This window comes from Carettochelys insculpta, chromosome 5, assembly GCF_033958435.1.
Source record: "Carettochelys insculpta isolate YL-2023 chromosome 5, ASM3395843v1, whole genome shotgun sequence".
In the NCBI taxonomy this organism is placed as follows: Eukaryota; Metazoa; Chordata; order Testudines; family Carettochelyidae; genus Carettochelys; species Carettochelys insculpta.
In genome coordinates, this window is record NC_134141.1 from 60,556,439 (window position 1) to 60,574,892 (window position 18,454).

Here is an 18,454-nt window from a genome sequence, read left to right on the forward strand (position 1 = left end):
GAGTTTTTTACTGTTGGTGGCTTGTGTAGTTGTTGCACGTGCTACAAGGTTCTTCAGTGTGTGAATTCCAGGAGCCTGAGGGCTCAGGCTTGTGTCAGTTTTTCAGTGTGCCTCTATACTTGTTCACTGTTCCCGTCTTTGAAGCAAGAGGGGACTTCGTGCCCTGGGGTGTCTATCCAAATGATGACAGATCATGGACACAGCTGCTTCTTGCAGTGCCCATCAAGGGGATGGGAGACAGGAGGAAGGGTATGTCTGGTGCATGCTCATGGTGGCAGCACGTATGGGGGGAGTGGATACACCTGGCACTCCTGGGGGCAGGCAGCCAGTGGGAGAGAGGGTATGTCCACTGTGGTAGTAGTGAGTTCGGGGGGAAGAGGTGGAGAAGTAGTGCTGCGGTCAGGAGACGGCCGGTACTTACAGGGTACAGCCCTCCTCTCCCTGAGGCCTAACACTGCAGTGCTTGGTGACCTCAGCAGTCTCTCTACCTCTTTTGCTCCTCTGCTGGGCAGCTGCAGAGGAATCTAAGAGTAGCCACTGCATTGGGTTCAGGAAACTTAAAAAGGTATGAAATCTGAGTTACATGACAGTAACATGAGGCATACAGGTGAAATTTCATAACTTTAAAAAAGACAAAAATACAAAAAAAAACCTGTCCTTTCTACAAACTGCAGAGAGAGGGGAAGTGGTGACGTGAACAGAACAACATAACCCTCATGCTATTTCTGTAATATTCATTGTAACTGTTTATGCAGAGGCAGAAGAATGATAATTATTTAAGGATTTAGGAGTTAAGGCTTCAAGTATCTGCACTTGCTTTTGTCTTGTGTTTCTAATATTAAATAATTCCTGTACACTCCTGCCTCACTCTGCGAGCACATTTTGGTTCCCAACTTTCTGCTCATAGGTGAAAATTCAAAAGAGGGACACTAAATTACCATTAAAATACAGGTAAAAGTCTCTGGTTGGTTCCTAGTGCTCCAAACTCTGGGAAGGAGTGGCAGCAGGTGGTGCTGCTTTTGAAGGTAAGTGACCCTTGAGTTGTGGGGGTGGAAGGGGTTGCAGAGGGTTAAAGGCTGGGGGCAGTTTGGGGCCATGAGCTGGTGAAAGGGTTAAAACCTGGTGGCGGCTGCAGTGGAGCGGGTGGTGGCTCATTCCTCCGGGCTGCAGGAGCGGTACCTGTAGGGGGTGCGGCAGGCTGTGTGCTTCGGGGATCTGGAGTGGGTGTTGGGAGTGGGCTGGGTCAGGCTGTGGGGGTGCATGGGAGCTTCGGGCTGAGGGAGTTTTGGGAGCGGGCGGGATAGGGGGCTTGCGTGAGGAGTTGCCACAGGGGGAGTGTTGGGAGTGGGCTGGGTAGGGCTGCAGGTCTCCCTGCCCCTGGGCCAGGGACCCTGCAGCTGCAGCACAGCCAGCCGTGGGGCTCCAGGTCTCCCTGCTTCCTGGCCAAGGACTCCACAGCTGGCTCATATAAGCGTGGGAAGTTCACTCGTTTTGTGAACTAAGGTAAAGAAAGGTTACTCACCGTAGTAACGGTGATTCTTCGAGATGTGTCCCCGTGGGTGCTCCACATTAGGTGTCGGGCTCGCCCGGCGCCACAGATTGGATCTTCCAAGCAGTTTCTGCCGGACCGTGCATGCGCCGGTGCGCACCGCTCCCTTGCGCGCTCCTGGCCACGTGCGCGATCCGGTCCCCGCCAGTTCCTTGACCAACCACCTCGGATGCTCCTGCAAAACACTAAACAGAGATCCGAAGTGGGGAGGATGGGCGGGTAGTGGAGCACCCACGGGGACACATCTCGAAGAAGCACCGTTACTACGGTGAGTAACCTTTCTTTCTTCTTCGAGTGTCCCCGTGGGTGCTCCACATTACGTGACTACCCAGCAGTAACCCAAGATAGGAGGTGGGTAATCGGATTATGTGCAGCTTGTCCCCGAGAGGACCGCTGTCAAGAGCTGGGTATCCTCTTGGAATACCCTGTGAAGGGCGTAATGTTTGGCGAAGGTGTCATAGGATGACCAGGTCGCCGCTCTGCAAATGTCTTTTAGCGCAACGCCCTTGAAAAAGGCTGTTGATGCCGCCACCGCCCTAGTGGAATGAGCCCTGGGCGTGGCCAGTAAAGGAGTCTTTTTGAGTTCGTAGCACATTTTTATGCAGGATACGATGTGCTTCGAGATTCTCTGTGAAGAGAGACCTTCTCCTTTCGATTTGGGAGCGAGAGAGACTAGGAGTCTATCTGTTTTCCGGAAGGACTTGGTCCTGTCTATATAGAAGGCTAGCGCCCTCCTCACGTCCAGGAGGTGTAGGCACGCCTCTTTGTTAGAGTTATGAGGCTTTGGATAAAATGAGGGTAAAACAATAGGTTCGTTAATGTGAAACTCAGAAGAAACTTTAGGAACAAAGGCTGGATGCAGCCGTATGGTTACCGCCTCCTTGGAAAAAACAGTGCAGGGTGGCGTTGCCATAACTGCCGCAAGCTCGCTCACCCTGCGAGCTGACGTGATTGCGAGAAGAAAGGTCATCTTTATTGTAAGGAGGCGGAGGGAAACCGTGGCCAAAGGCTCGAATGGTGGTTCCCGTTAGCACATTAAGCACCAGGTCCAAGTTCCACGAAGGTGGAAGCGGTTTCCGAGGGGGGTATAGGTTTACCAACCCTTTGAGGAACCTGGTAACCATGGGATGGGCGAACACCGGGTGCCCTTCCTCTTCATGTCTGAACGCCAAAATGGCAGCAAGGTGGACCTTTAACGAGGATAGTGAGAGTCCTCCTCTATGGAGGTCCAGTAAATACTCTAATATCACAGGTATAGGCACCGAAAGGGGGGCTAGCTGTTTGGTAGAACACCATGCCGTGAAGCGAGTCCATTTCTGCTTGTAGGTCTTCCTGGTGGAAGTCCTCCTGCTACTTTCTAGGACTTGTTGCACTTCCTCCGTACATGTGCTCTCTAGGGAGCTGAGCCATGGATTAAGCACGCTTGTAGTCACAGGCCTTGGGGGTGCGGATGCACTATGGACCCCTGGGCTTGCGTGAGCAGATCCGGCGCCACCGGAAGGGGCATCGGTGGATGGTCCGACATGCGCAGGAGTAGGGGGAACCATTGCTATCGATCCCACGTTGGGACTATCAGAATCATTTGGGCCCCTTCCCTCCTGGCTTTCTGCAAGACTTTGTGGATCAGCACTGTGGGAGGAAAAGCGTAGAGCAGGGGGCCCCTCCACGAGATCGCGAATGCGTCCCCCAGGTACCCCCATCCCAGTCCTGCCCTGGAGCAGAATCGTGGGCACTTCTTGTTGTGTTGAGTGGCAAACAGGTCTATTTGGGGAAAACCCCATGCGTGAAAAATCGGTCATAGCAGATCGGGACGGATCTGCCACTCGTGTGTGAGTGCAAAACGCCTGCTCGGCTGGTCTGCCTTCACATTGTGAGCGCCTGGTAAGTACGAGGCTTTCAAAATTACATTGTTGGCGATTGCACCAGTTCCATAACCGGACTGCTTCCGCACATAAGGCACGGGACCGAGCTCCTCCTTGCCGATTTATATAAAACATGGTGGAGGTATTGTCTGTACTGATCCCGACACCTTTGCCTTGTATATGGTCTCGAAAGTGTCTGCAGGCGTTGAACACTGCTCTGAGCTCCAGTATATTTATGTGCAGTGACTGCTCCGTGGAAGACCACAGCCCTTGCGTCACTTCTTCGCCCATGTGTGCTCCCCACCCTATGTGGGAGGCATCTGTAGTAAGAAAAACCGATATCTGTGGTTGGTGGAAGGGTACCCCTGTTAGCATGTTCTTGGGGTTTACCCACCATTGCAGGGATTTGCGCACCTCTGCTGTGGGCAACACCACCCTGTGAACGGTGTGTGCTGCCGGTTTGTATACGCTCGCCAGCCAGTGCTGCATGCTGCGCATGTGTAACCTGGCATTCTGTACTACGAACGTCGCCGCTGCCATGTGGTCCAGCAGCTGTAAGCATGTAAGGACTGGCACCGTAGGGCTGAAGGTGATGACCTGCACGAGGGAGCCGATGGCCCGAAAGCGAGTCTCTGGTAGATACTCTCGCTGTAATAGAATTTATGCGTGCCCCTATGAACTCTATGTCCTGTGTGGGGTCTATCTTTGATTTTGCCAGATTGATAACCAGGCCGAGCGAAGAGAACGTGCCTGCTGTGACGCGTATCATGCGTAGTACCTCCTCCTTCGAGGCCCCTTTGAGTAGGCAGTCATCCAGATAGGGGAATATAAATACCCCCTGTCTGTGCAGGTAGGCTGACACCATTGCCAAGGTCTTGGTAAAGACTCTGGGGGCTGAGGAGAGGCCAAATGGTAGGACCTTGTATTGAAAATGTTCTTTGCCTACCATGAACCGGAGGAATCGCCGGTGAGCCGGATGGATAGTTATGTGAAAATACGCGTCTTGTAAGTCGAGGGCTGCGAACCAATCTCCATCGTCCAGTGCCATAAGGATGGAGGCGATTGTGATCATCCGAAAGCGTTGCTTGCGCAGGTACCGGTTGAGGCCTCGAAGATCTAAGATGGGCCTCCAGCCTCCTGTCTTTTTCTCCGTGAGGAAGTACCTCAAGTAGAACCCTTTTCCTTGCAGTTGCTCCGGCACTCTTTCCAGTGCCCCTATGAGCATGAGATGGTCTACCTCCTGCTTGAGCCTCGCTACGTGGGAGGCCTCCTGGAGGTGGGGCCTGGGTGGAGGTCGTGGCGGTGGGAGCGACTGGAAGGGGATGGCGTACCCCGTGGCTATGATGTCCAGCACCCATTTGTCTGTGGTGATCCTTTGCCACTGGTCATAGAATGGTCGGAGGCGATGGTGGAATAGCCGCTTCGGATGACCTTGTGCGATGGTAGAGATGGCGCAGCCCTGGATCTGTGTGTCAAACTTGTGGCCTTTGGCCCTGCCCCGAGCACGCACAGCTCTGTTGGGAACGTCGCCTGGGAGTTCTGTACTGCTGGTGCTGTTGATGTCGCCCTTGCTCGTAACCCCTGTGGTACTGGGGATGCTGTTGCTGGTACTGGTACCGTCTTTGTTGAGGGTAGTACTTTTTCTTTCCGTATGGAGGGGTGTAAATCCCCAGGGTCCTAAGTGTGGCTCTTGGATCTTTACTGGAATGAAGGACCGAGTCAGTTGATTCAGCAAACAGCTTCTGCAAGTCGAAGGGAAGATCGACTATCTTTGCCTGCAGATCCCTCGGTATACCCGAAGTCTGGAGCCAGGACTCCCTTCGCATCACCAGTGCCGTAGCTGTATGCCCGCCAGGAAAAGAGGCTGAACGTCTTCCACTTGCGCTGCCTCAGGTGCATCCTTGGAATATCATGGAAGGACAGAGTGACCAACACCGCCGTCCTCGAGCAAGCTGGAATCCCAACCATGCACACCCTCCTCAGGCAGCGTCGGCTCCGCTGGCTTGGCCACGTCCACAGGATGAATGATGGAAGGATCCCAAGAGACATCCTGTACGGCGAGCTAGCCTCTGGCAAAAGACCTCCCGGACGCCCCCAGTTGTGCTACAGGGATGTCTGCCAGAGAGACCTCAGAGAGGTAGACATCGAGCTGGACAACTGGGGAGAACTAGCAGACGACCGCAGCAGATGGAGGCAGGGGTTACACAAGGGCCTTCAGAAGGGCGAGATGAGGATCAGACAGCTAGCAGAGGAGAAGTGAGCGCACAGAAAGCACACTAAGGACTTGCCAGACACCCACCACATCTGCAAGAGATGCAGCAAGGACTGTCACTCTCATGTGGGTCTTCATAGTCACAGCAGAAGCTGTAAATGAAACCCTCAATTGAAACTATAAAGGGTGCGATCCATAGTCTATGCAGACTGAAGGATGCCTACTAACTGGTAGTGACTGAGCTCCAAACCCACCTCCATTCTGCAGCTACGGCTCGCTAGTCACCCAGCGTGGAGCACCCCCGGGGACGCTACTCAAAGAGGAAGAGTAAGTTACTTACCTTGTACAGTAAAGGTGGTTCTTTGAGGTGTGTCCCCCTGTGGGTGTTCCACTTCCCTCTCTCGTTCCCTTGCTTTGGAGCATCATGCTCAATTTGTCAGGTAGAGAAGGAATGGAGGAGTTCGCACTGGGTGTGTGCCAGAGACCACAAGGAGGTGCTTCTGCACATGGGTGGTGTGGGAAACTATGGCTATGGAAGAATCTCTGAGCGCCAGCATGAGGACTTACGGAAACCCAGAGTGGAACACCCACTGCGGGGGACACAAGTTGAAGAGCCATCATTGCTGCATAAGGTGAGTAACTTCCTCTTTTGTGATGTCATCACATTCTCAATAACAGCAAAATGAAAGCTTATATATTATGACAATCAGAAAAGCCATTAAACTTTGATATATATTTTTAGCATGTCTTTCTCTTGATAGGTGCCATAAAATTCATAATCCTGATTTTTTTTTTACTCCAATGAGAATAAAAATGAATTTAGTTTGTCTGTTAACCAATGTTTACCAAAACTGTGAAAATGAGTTTCCATAGTGATGTAACAAAAGCACTTGAGTGATTTGTTTGATGATGTAAAGGGCAGGAAAGCTTTTGGCCCTGATTTTGTTTTCACTAATTTCAGTCATGTTCTACTAATTTCAGCCATGTTTTACTAATTTCATAGGAGCATTCTTGATTTCCACTGATGACAGTGAATCAGACTCTTTATTTTCAATGCAAGTCTAAATGAATTAATACAAATCAAGGCTTTTCACTTCTGCAGAATGTTGCATCATCCAGGCTCTGAGAGCTTGGAATAATCTGCTTCCTCATTGAATCCCATCTTATTTTTCTTATGACCCATAAACTGGGCACATCTTTTCTTCTATCCCAGTGCATGATGGAAGTAATTATCTCTTGTTGAGACCACACACACAGTGAAGGAAATGCCTGGAAAGTGGCTGATAGTGCACAGTGACAGCTACAAATGACTTAGTGACTCCTTGCAAAGGCTTGTACAAATTAATTAGAACAGATGTGTGATGGCTGCTTCTGTCTTTATAGGTGATAGTGGAAATACTGTCAGGTTTTTATCACAATGTGACCATTCTTGGAACTTGACTGCACAAATTGAATCTGATAAGAGCAGAGATTATGCCAGGCAGAGACACATGACAGCTTTATTGAGCTGTGATTAATTGTCTTGTGAATTTTAATTAATAATTGCTCACCTCCATGAAATAGGGAGGTGTACTGTAACAATGCAATCACATTTCACCAGGGGTTCAATCAAGGCCTTATAACAGATATTCTGAGTTATTTTTGTCATTGTAAATAATCTTCAGAAACCCAGCATATCTATGGGAAGGAACGGTTTTTGTAGAGGGATACTCTCTGAATTGTCACCTTGTCAGGGTGAGTGGGCTTGTGTGGTCCAGTGAACATGAGTGATGCCATAGGGAGTCTTTTACTCCTGGTAGGGTCACCCATGGTGGCAAGGTCAAGGGGGAGGGTCCAGACAAAGAATTATCTTCAAAGTCCTTAGTGACAGAATAGGCAGAGGGTAGCAAGGGTAATGCAAAAATGGCTGTGAAGGTGGCTGAAGGATGCAACGGACAGGAGACTTCCAATTGTCATGGATTCCATGCCAGTGGACCTGAGCCTTCTGTCCATCAAGGATCATGTGGTGGCTGCAGTGCAACAGTCCCCCCATGTTAAAAGAAGTCATGCACAGGCATTTTCCTATGTAACAGGAGCTGTATTGTGCAATCTGGAAGCTTTTAGTCATGAACCAGTGCATAGGCAGTGGATGTACGTATCAGTCATTCCGTTTCAAGGACTGAGGTGGCAGAACGGTCCAGCTGCTGCGTCCACAACTGAGCAGCCCTATTTAGGATCCACTCCGTTCACCCCACATGGGGAGGGGGCTAAAAAAGGTACCCTAAACATAGTCCACCTCAGTCCACAGACTGGATAACAATGTCCAGTGGGCTCACCTCTGTGAGGTCAAAATCAAATGGTAACCTTTGGAACATGGAACATTCGGACTCTAATGGACGACCTAGACAGTGGGCAACCCAAAAGATGCCTGGCAATTGTAATCCATGAGCTGCAATGATTTGACATTGGTATAGCTGCCCTGGCAGAAACACGTAGGCTAGAAGAAAGACAGCTAAGAGAAGAAGGTGGAGGGTACACCTTTTTCTGGAAAGGAACCCCAAAGGAAGGAAAATTCATGGAGTAGGGTTTGCCATAAAAAATGAACTGACAAAGATGCTATCTGAAGTCTCTCTCAGCATCATTAAGCATCTCATGACTCTCTGCTCGAAGCTTGCGAAAAACCAACAGGCAAGTCATGAGTGCTTATGCACCAACTCTAGATGCCAAAGATGATGTGAAGAAGTTCTAAACCCGGTTGGATACAGACTTGAAAGATATTCCTAGAGAAAAGATTATTGTCTTGGGAGATTTCAATGCCAGGGTCAGAAGAGATGCAGATCTCTGGCAGACTACCATTGCTAAAGAGGAGTTGGCAACAGCACCTCCAGTGGAGTGTTCCTCCTTACAAAATGTGCAGAATGTGAGCTTGTCATCACAAACACACTCTTCTCCAGATAAACAAATTTAAGACCCTCAATCAAAGTACAGGTGTCTCATAGGTTGTCATTCTCTGTGCTTGGGATCAGCATGATGTCCTCCTCACATGCGCAGTGATTAGCGCTGGTGATTGCTGGACTGATCACCACCTTATTCGATGTATGCTGTCAATTAGGATCGTCATCGAACTGAGAAGTCAAAAGAAACTGATGCAATGAAAGATCAACATACAAGGCTTGAAGAAACCCATCAGATGCAGTGACTTCCAGATAGCACTCCAAAGGAAGCTGCCGACAGTACAACTTGAAGATGTGGAAGGACACTGGTGTCAGTTAAAAAATTCCATCATTGGAGTGAGTGGAGAAACCATTGACTACCAGTCCAACAAGCATCAGGACTGGTTTGATGAGCATAATGTGGAAATTGAACACCCGATTGAGGCGAAAAGGAAAGTCTTTACGGCTTCACAAAGTGACATCAACTGCACAGTGAAGGGAGAAGCATATGCCAAGGCCAAGGCAGAAGTCCAGTGTAAAACAAGGACTCTGAAAAACCAGTGATGGACTGAGAAGGTGCAAGAACTCCAACATCTCGCAGACATCAACATTACAAGAGGTTTCTTGAATGCTACCAAAACTATTTATGGACCAAGAAAGCATGGACTCAGTCCCCTGAGATCAAATGATACCCAGCTCTTGAAAGACAATGACACACTTGCTTCTCACTGAAGGAAGCACTGTAATGAGCTCTTGAAGTGCCCTTACACCATGGGCCTAGAATCCCTTGATCAAATTCCTCAGCAGCTGCCAAGGAACGATCTTGCAACACTTCCTACCTTGAGTGAGGTCCAAGTTGCAGTCAAAGCCATGAAGTACAACAAGGCAACTGGAGTAGATGGAATCCCTATCAAAATCTTCAAAAAAAAAAAGAAGGCTGGCTAGAGCTCCACAAACAACTCCACCTCCTACTTTTCAAGATATGGGATGGGGAGCAAATACCACAAGAGTTCAGAGACACACTGTCTTCAAGAAGGGTGACTTTGACTGTGGAAACTGTCATGGCATCTCCGTCCTGGCAACGGGAGGGAAAGTGTTTTAGCTTGAATGCTTACAAACCAACCCAAATATCTCTTTGGAGGATAGGTGCATGAACACTCGTGGCCTGCAAGAGTTGAACGTGACCAGCATTGAAGCCATTATCATTCGCCAGCAGCTTTGTTGGACTGGTCTCGTGGTTCAGATATCTGATCAGCACCTCCTAAAATAGATTCTGTTTTCAGAGTTGAAGGAAGGGCGGAGGAGCATTGTGGTCTGGAGGAAGCACTATAAGGGTGTGCTGAAGGGACACACACAGAAGTGGAGCATTGGTGTCAACACTTGGGAGCACCTTGCCCAGGACTCTCTCCAGTGGAGAGCAATAATCCTTGAGGGGGTGGCACAATTTGAGAGGTGCCACCACAGTGCAGATGACGAGAGGCAGAGAAGAAAAGAGCATCAAAAACTGTCCCACACCCCTCTAACAGTTGCCAACACCTTTCCCTCCTGTGATAAGACTTGTGGCTCCAGAACCAGGCTAATCAATGGACTCAGATAGGAGGTGACATGAAGATGGTCTACTCATTGTCAAGTGATCACCCTTCTTTTTTGAGTGTCCCCATGGGTACTCCACTTAAATATTACGGTACCAATGCACTCTTGGTTGGAGATGCATTATACCAGTTTCCTTGGTGAGCTGTGGGTGCACAGTGACCGACACACACTGAGCATGTGTAGCCAACCAGGCTCGGGTTCCCCAGAGACGAGGCTGCACCCAGAAGGCGAGTGCTATATTTGGTTTATTGAAAGCATGTGACACCTGCGACGGGAGCCCCGGAGATGCCTCAGTCACCAGTGGGGGGGAAAACCCGACGCGTCGGAGCTTCGTTCAGGGAGAGGCTCAGTAACAGGCCTCCTAACACTAGCTGATAAAGCTGAACTCGTTAACATAAGGTTGCCTAAAATTGCCTATGCATTTCTTATCACTATCTCTTGTGGCCTACTGCCAGCGTAGCCTTGAAATCTTGGCAAGCGCAGCTTGTTCTGCAGCTGTTCCCGTGGCAGTTAGTTTGCAGGTTTTTACCTTGCACAGACTGGTCTGTTTAGATTCTCCTGAGGATTCACAGAGGGGTCGATTTGCTCTCATGGGACCGTTACAAACTCTTCTCGCACCTTACAGCATGACAGCTCCTGCACACATACAGCCTGCTAACCCCTCAGTTCTTTCTCTGCCACTGTTGGCACTGGTCAGAACCCATTGATGTTCCCTTGAAATAAGTTTCTCCTAATCATTAGATAGCTTCCTAGTTTCAATAATTACTGTTGTAGTTCACTTAGTGTTATTCTACAGTTTTAAAAAACCTTGATCTTCAGATTGGTGAGCCAGACATGGTGCTAAAAACAGTCTTTAAAAGGTGTATGACATGTAGATGGACATTCTCAGTCTGTGAGGTGGTTGGAGAAGGATGCTGCATCTTCAAGTGTTCCCGCTGTAGAAAGCTCACAGCTAGAACAAGAAAGGCTAGAGAGCTCCAACTGAAGCTTTTCTATATTGAAAAGTTGATGAGGCTTGTGTCAGATCCTGAGCATTCCCCCCCACCTGTAGAGCCTTCTCCTGTGGCTTCATTGGAACCGCTGGTACCACCTGATAAGCCATCATCACCAGGCTCCTCAGAGGCCAAGAAGAGGCTATCTGACTCAAGAAACAAATTGCATTATAAGAAACGATCCCATAAAGATAAATATGCCCCGAGGCGCTACAGCTCATACTAAGGCTCTTTCTAACCATTTGATGCACAAAAAGCCAAAATCAGCACCTCTGGCACCAACAAAATCTTGGACACTGTCAAATGCATATTCAGCACTGATTACAACTGTTTCGGCACTGAGCGTGTGGTTGGCACCAACACTACTAGAAGTTTCTATGCTATCCCTATCAGCGCTGAAACCGCAGAGCAAGTCCTCATCTCGAAAGCTGGACGCAGCATGGACTGAACATAAAAAAGATGGCACCAACAGTACCTTCCACTACACTAATGGATATTCCACAAGTTTTCATGTCATTCTCAACCTCAGATGACGTCTTAATGGCCCCAGTATTGAGCAACCCCTTATTTGGTACAGTTGATGCGCCACTGACTTCACACCCCAGGTCACAACCTCCTTCAGATTCTGACGACGGGGATAATGTCGTGGCCTGTGGCACACCCCACCATTCCTCCCTCTGTGGTAGGTTCCCCATCAATGGGAACCATCCCCTCTGCCACCACCTCCTTCTACATGGCCATAGTGGGACCCCTGGGTACCATATAGGCAATAACAGCCTTGTGCTATTATTCCCATGACCTTCCTCATCTTGTTCCACATCTCCCCATCTTGATGTCAAGGAGGCCTCTGACAGTGCTACAGAAAAGTCTATGCTAGACTCTCCATCACCTCATCACATTTCTTCCCCTTCCATGGATGATACTATCATGCTCCTCCATCATCTTCAGGGAATGACTTCAGATCCTTTCAGGAAATCTTCAGAAGAGTGGTGGATACACTTGAGATCTCATTGCAGAACCTACCTCAGACCCATCGTATCCTAAGGGACATCCTTCACACATCTACTGCGGCTAAGCTTGCCATCCCCATGAACCCTGCCATAATGGACCTAGCAAATACAGTGTGGCAAATGCCAGCTACTCCACCTCTGACTTGCAAGAGATCAGACAGAAAATATTATCTCCCCACAAAAGGCAGACTTTTTATTTACCCATCTGACCCTGAACTCTCTGGTTGTGGATGCGGTTAACCAAAGAGGTTAGCAGCATTCTCCCGAACCTCCCGATATGAGAGTGACCAGAAGAAACTTGACCTCTTCAGCCACAAATCACACTGTTTGGCCTCCCTACAGGTCTGCATAGCCAAATAACATGGTACTCCTGGCAACATACATGTACAATATTTTTGTTGGAGTGATGGCGCTTATTGATCATCTGCCTAATACAAAGACAGAGCAGTTCAAACAATTTCTTACTGAAGGGACTCTGATTTCTTGTACAGCCCTTCAGGCCTTTCTTGGCTCAGCCTATATGGCTGCTGTTCTGTTGCCACTGCTATAATTACATACAGGGCCTCATGGCGACAATTGTCTGGTTTTCCCAAGCCAGTACAAGCAACAGTCGAGGATTTCCCCTTTGAGGGTTCCAAGCTCTTTGCTCAGTCCACTGATGTGGCTGTACACACGTTGAAGGATTCCAGATCCCTCTTAAAACCTTGGGTATATATACACACCTGTAACAAAAAAAAGGCAAAGTAATAATTTCAATCAATTATAGAGTCCTATACGCTTCTCCTTGCCTGAAAAGCAGTTTGAGCAGAAAAGCGAAGAAAACCAGGGCAGGTGACTCCAATAATCTGATCTCTCCTCTACGTCCCTGGAAGGAGAGGGTTACTCACCTTATACAGAAACTGAGGTTTTGAGATGGTTTTCCCCGTGGGTGCTCCACCACCCCACCCTTCCTCCCCTGTGTTTCTGTTGCCATGTTCCCACAGCCTGCCAAGGAAGCTGATAACCTAAATCTCTGACTGCAGTGCATTGGTACCGTAATACTTAAGTGGAGCACCCGCAGGGGCAACCATCTCGAAGAACTTCAGTTTAGTGAACAAGGTGAGTAATCCTCTTTTTCCAGTAATAGAAATACACAAATTGACATTTGGAAGATAAGGTCTCTACCTTTTGGAAGTACCTTATGATTGATAAATCAATAAAATAAAAGAACAACATGTGGACCTGTCTGCCATGCAGAGGGAAGGAATCTACAGAGAGGGAGGGATAGGTCCAATTTTTGATTCAGGAAACCACTTAAATGTGCTTAAATCCACTCCCTGTTCAGTATAACGGGTTAGGAAATGCTTAACTTTGAGCACGTTTGAGGTGTCCTGTATAGGGATGTTCTCTTGAATCAAGGCCTGAAAGAAGAAATATTTAAAGCCCATCAACTCCATGGGTATTTGCATCCACAGCTGATTTTTGCAGGTGTCCAGTTTATATCCATAGGTATCCAGTTCCTTGGAGATCACTGTGGATATCCATTCCTCATTTTTGCAGATAGATGCAGATATAAATTTTGTGTCCACACAGAGCTCTAGAAATATTATCACGTTTATAGATGTAACAGTATTTTAATGAAACATAATTGCAGTGCCCTATTTTCAGCTCGGGATTATTTTTCTTACTCAATTTACAGTAATTTACTGTACCTTTTAAATTTCTGTTACATATTCTGTTGAAGTGGAATAAAAGTAATCATAGGAAGATTGTTTGTTTTTAATTGAACGCTGTACCTGTACAATATGATAAAACTGTCTTCAAGTTTACATCTGAAAAATTTGAATCTGCATATCCTAACTCAAGCAATCGGGCAATGCTTTTCTTGAAGCAAGGGTTACTCATGAGCAATGTTCTTCTGTGCAGATTTTTTCCAACCATGTGTGGAATAAATATGATATGCATCAAGGCATGTGCAAATGGGCAACACAAGTAGAAACAAAAAACGTAGCTCTGTTAACCAGCTGGTCAGTATTTTAATCTCTCTTGAGCATCTGCAAAAGCATACAGCTTACAGAGAATATGGCATGAGGTTTGTAAGATCAAGTCCTTTCTCTCAGTTCAGATATATGTGGGAGCAGTTGAAGCTCACAAATTGCATGTTTAAGATGCACACCGGAGTGTCGTTTAATAATTACGTTCATTGCTTTCATTATTTGTATGTACAAATAGCAAAGTAGTTCATAATTCCAATATTGTCTTCAACAAACAGCCCAAAGATCAGAGTACAATATGCCAGATGTTATAAGGGAGAAACAGATGAATTTCCTTGCTGAAACATAAGACCTCCATGACTAAGGGTACGTTTACACTGATGGGGTCAAAGGGTCGAGCTCCTGGAGTTCGATTTTATGTGTCTGGTAAGACCCACAAAATGATCTCCCTAGGGTCCACAGTCGACTCCCTGCTCTCATGAGGAGTAAGGGAGGTTCATGGGAGAAACACTCCTGTATATGTCCCTCAGTGAGGACAGACCTTACAGTCAACTGCACGTAAGTCGATTCTAGCTATGCAATTTCTGTAGCTAGAATTGCATATCTGCAGTCAATTAAAAGATCTGCTGTAGACCAATCCTTAGTTAATACACATCTCTCTCTTACATGGGGGCTGTAGAGGAGGTGCTTGACAATTCCTGATATAAGATCCTATTTCTACTTGCTCTTTCTTTGCCAGACATTAACCATTTTGACTCAAACTTTTTCATGCTGAGTGTTCCACCTAAGACTGAATTTATTTTGGAGAACTTCAGCCCAACTGGCCCAACCGTTTGAGAGAGTAAGACTAGGAAAAAGGGCATTGGTTCTGCTGTTTAAAAAAAAATTCCTTTTAATTAAAAAGCTGTATCACCTCCATAGTAGGGAGCAGGCACTTGACATTTGGCAATGAGTTGGTCTTCATGTTAAGAGTTTGCCATTTGCCAAAAATGTGAAAATCTGCCTAAATTTAATTGTTTATAAGCCCTTAAAGTCAGTTTGCTCATGCTCAGGACATACTTCTTAGATTTTAGCTTCGAAATCCTCCAAAGTTGAATAGCTCCTTACTGCGGTCCAGGGTGCCTGTGTATGGCTTCATAAGCCAAGAGAGCAAGGGGTGAGCAGGATCGCTAAGAGTCACTATGGGCATTTCCACATCTCCAATGGTGATTTTCTGGTCTGGGAAGAAAGTACCACTCTGGAGCTTTCTGAACAGACCAGAATTCCTAAAGATACATGTCAGGCTTCTTTCCTGACCATCCCACACACGATAGGGAAGTACCCCTTGAGGTTTATGTGCTCTGAGGCCTGCTGGTCCAGTGCCAGGGTGGGGAATGTGCATTCTATCTATGGCCCCACCTCAGTGAGGGAACCCCATGGCAGCAAAACTATCCACTATGTCCTGCACATTCCTCAGAGTCAGTGTATTTTGTAGGAAAATCTTACTGATCACCTTGGCCACTTGGATGACGACAGCCCCCACTGTAGATTTGCACACTCCACTGATCAGTAGATGTCTGGCATTACAGACTTCCACAGATCAGTTACCACATGCTTGTGAACTATCAAAGCAGGTCTCATTCTAGCATCACAGTGCTTCAGGCTGACGGCAAGCCACAAAGTTCCACAAAAGTGACCTTACTCATGGAGAAGTTTTGCAGACATGACTGATTGCCCCATGCCTGCAAAATGATGTGGTCCCACTAGCCTCAGCTGGTTTCTTGAGTCTAGAACCTGAACTCCACAGCGTACAATGCATCCAGTGCTGCCACCAACTCCATGTTCCTCCTCTCCCTCTCTTGATATGCGGAACTGCCCCTCACCTCAAGATAGTCATCCTCCTAGCTTCTTAGATTCAGGATCCACTGCAGTGCACTGTGGGAACTGATCATAAAACACTCTGCAAGAGCTTGAAGTGTCTCTGGATCCATGTTATCCTGGTAACAGTGTGTGGCAGGCAATGTAAAAGTGGTGCAAAAATTCCTTTGGCCGTTTGCTTTCAGCAGGAAGGGAGAGTGAGGGCAATGCATTCTAAGATGATGACATCAAATACCCACAACCACTTGGTGTGAATTTTTTCCCCATAAAAGCCAGAATGCATTGGGGCTGCAGGAACTGTGGGATAGGTACTCCACAATGCACTGCTGACAGTCAAACACAGCAAATTTATTGGGGACACAGTAAGTCGACTTTGTAAGCAAGTGTGGACATTCACCATTGACTTTATAAAAATCTAGTGTTAAAAAGTCAACTTTAATAAAATTGAATTTATTTCCAAGTGAAGACATACCCTCAATGGTGAGTGGTCTTTGTATTTAGTTTGTGTATCATTTTGTACATAAAGCATGTTTGTATCATTGGGGATGAAAAGCACTATATCAATGTAAATATATTTCTCTTAACGAAAATTCTTTCTGCTTGCTGGCATTAGAACAAAGTTGTATAGTTTCTGGCCAGCCTATGTTGCCATAGCAATATCATCAGACCTGTCTGATAGAGATTTACATTTTTATTATCACTGTACTCAGCATGTCCATTTTAGTGTAAACTGCACATGGGGAAACAAGCATCAAACAACTCACTTTGCACTTTCTAGAGGTCAATGAAACCTATATCTTTTTAAGTATTTAATTGAGTTACTGTGAATCTAGATGTTTAAAATAAACCGTAACAGCCAGTTTGGATTAATGGGCTTCTATTTCATTCTTGATTGGCAAAGGCAGGTGATTGTCTGAAGTGTTGCCGTAGCAGTGTTAGTCTCATAATCAGATGCCTTCAGCAGACGAACCTTGGTCTAAGAGCTGTGTCCATGTTTAAAGGAAGCTGTCATTTATCTAGTAATGATGCTCTTTTTTGTCTGCCTTCTTTGAATGAATTCTCTACAGCTAAGGGGCCAATGTAGGTTAACATCAGAGGAGACTCATTGTGCGGAGGGAATAGAGATGTAGGGGAATGAGGACCCAGTCCAGCACAAGATACCCACACCATTCCACTCTTTGTAAACTCTGTCAGAAAACATTTCTTTCCTCCATAAAATAACATGGCAAAATAAATGAATATCGAAATTATCATATATTCCTGCTGTATTTTTATTGAAACTATGAAATGGAATATTTTTCACAACAGAACCTAAAATTTTTTACCCATTTTAGCAAAACGTACAGTTTTTACTGTAAGAAAAAAGCTATAATTGTGGAGTTTTTCGGTGCCAAAAAATGAAGGACCCCCCATCTCTGAAAAATTCAACAAAAATAGAAGCTTTCATAGGGGAAAACAGTCTATTGTTCAGAATATGAAACATTTCAAAAAAAAGTTCGTCTGTAATTGTGTGTGGGTAATGGAAGGTGAACCAGACCAGAACTAACATTTATACAGCAAGTGTGGAAAGAATTTCCGCAGGTGTTGAGTTAAGGAGCAAACTGTATGAACCCAACAGACATTAGCTTTTAGAAACTAGAACAGCAGCAAAACTTCTGGAGAAATTCACTGTTTAAAAAAAGAAATTTCTGTTGTGAATAGCAAGGAACAAAATTTAGACTGGTTTGTACGATTTTACAAGGGGTCCCTTTGATGTTAGGAGTACGTACTGTAGAAGTAGGACTAGCTTGCTCAATGGAAAGAGATGGTCATCTTACATGACATTTGTTAGAGCTGCCCAGAGACTGCTGCTGGGAAAGGTAGTTGGAATGATGCATATTGAAAGCGTTTGTTGTCGTCTCCATGTTTATCCTCCTGTAGCTGATGGAGGCATTTGGGATTGAGTTCTGCTGTTTATCACAAAGCAGAATGAATCCCAATGCCTCTCTGCATACCACTTAAGGGGTTCTCAAACACAGTTTTGTTTTGTTTTTTTCCCCCTGGGTTATCCAATAAAGGGTAAGTGGCCAGCTTTTCCTTTTCCTTCATGCCAAGAGCTTCATCCTAGGAAGGAAGTTTATTAGGGCTGCCCATTTGGCTAGAGTCCAGCTTCACTGCTGTCTGTCTCTTGGGATAAGCTCCTGGAGTCCAAGGAGTTTTTTTAAATCACTGCATTAAGTTATAATGGAGTGTCATGTCTAAAAGAGAGTTTACTAACCACTATCAAAACAAAAAGCAGTCCAGTAGCACTTTAAAGACTAACAAAATAATTAATTAGGTGATGAGCTTTTGTGGGACAGACCCACTTCTTCAGATCAAGGAGTGGGTCTGTCCCATGAAAGCTCATCACCTAAGAAATTATTTTGTAAGTCTTTGAAGTGCTACTGCACTGCTTTTTTTTGCTTGTTTTGATAGTATGTAGACTAGCACGGCTATCTCTCTTTTACTAACCACT

At 46.5% G+C, this 18,454-nt stretch overlaps 2 protein-coding genes across 8 annotated transcripts in view; both read left to right on the forward strand.

Moving 5' to 3' along the window:
- Nucleotides 1-18,454, forward strand: part of FRMD3 (FERM domain containing 3) — a 249,462-nt gene that overhangs the window by 163,572 nt on the left and 67,436 nt on the right. The window lies entirely within an intron of this gene.
- TMED7 (transmembrane p24 trafficking protein 7) overlaps nt 1-18,454 on the forward strand; it is a 304,389-nt gene that overhangs the window by 36,989 nt on the left and 248,946 nt on the right. The gene's annotated exons all lie outside the window — the stretch shown is intronic.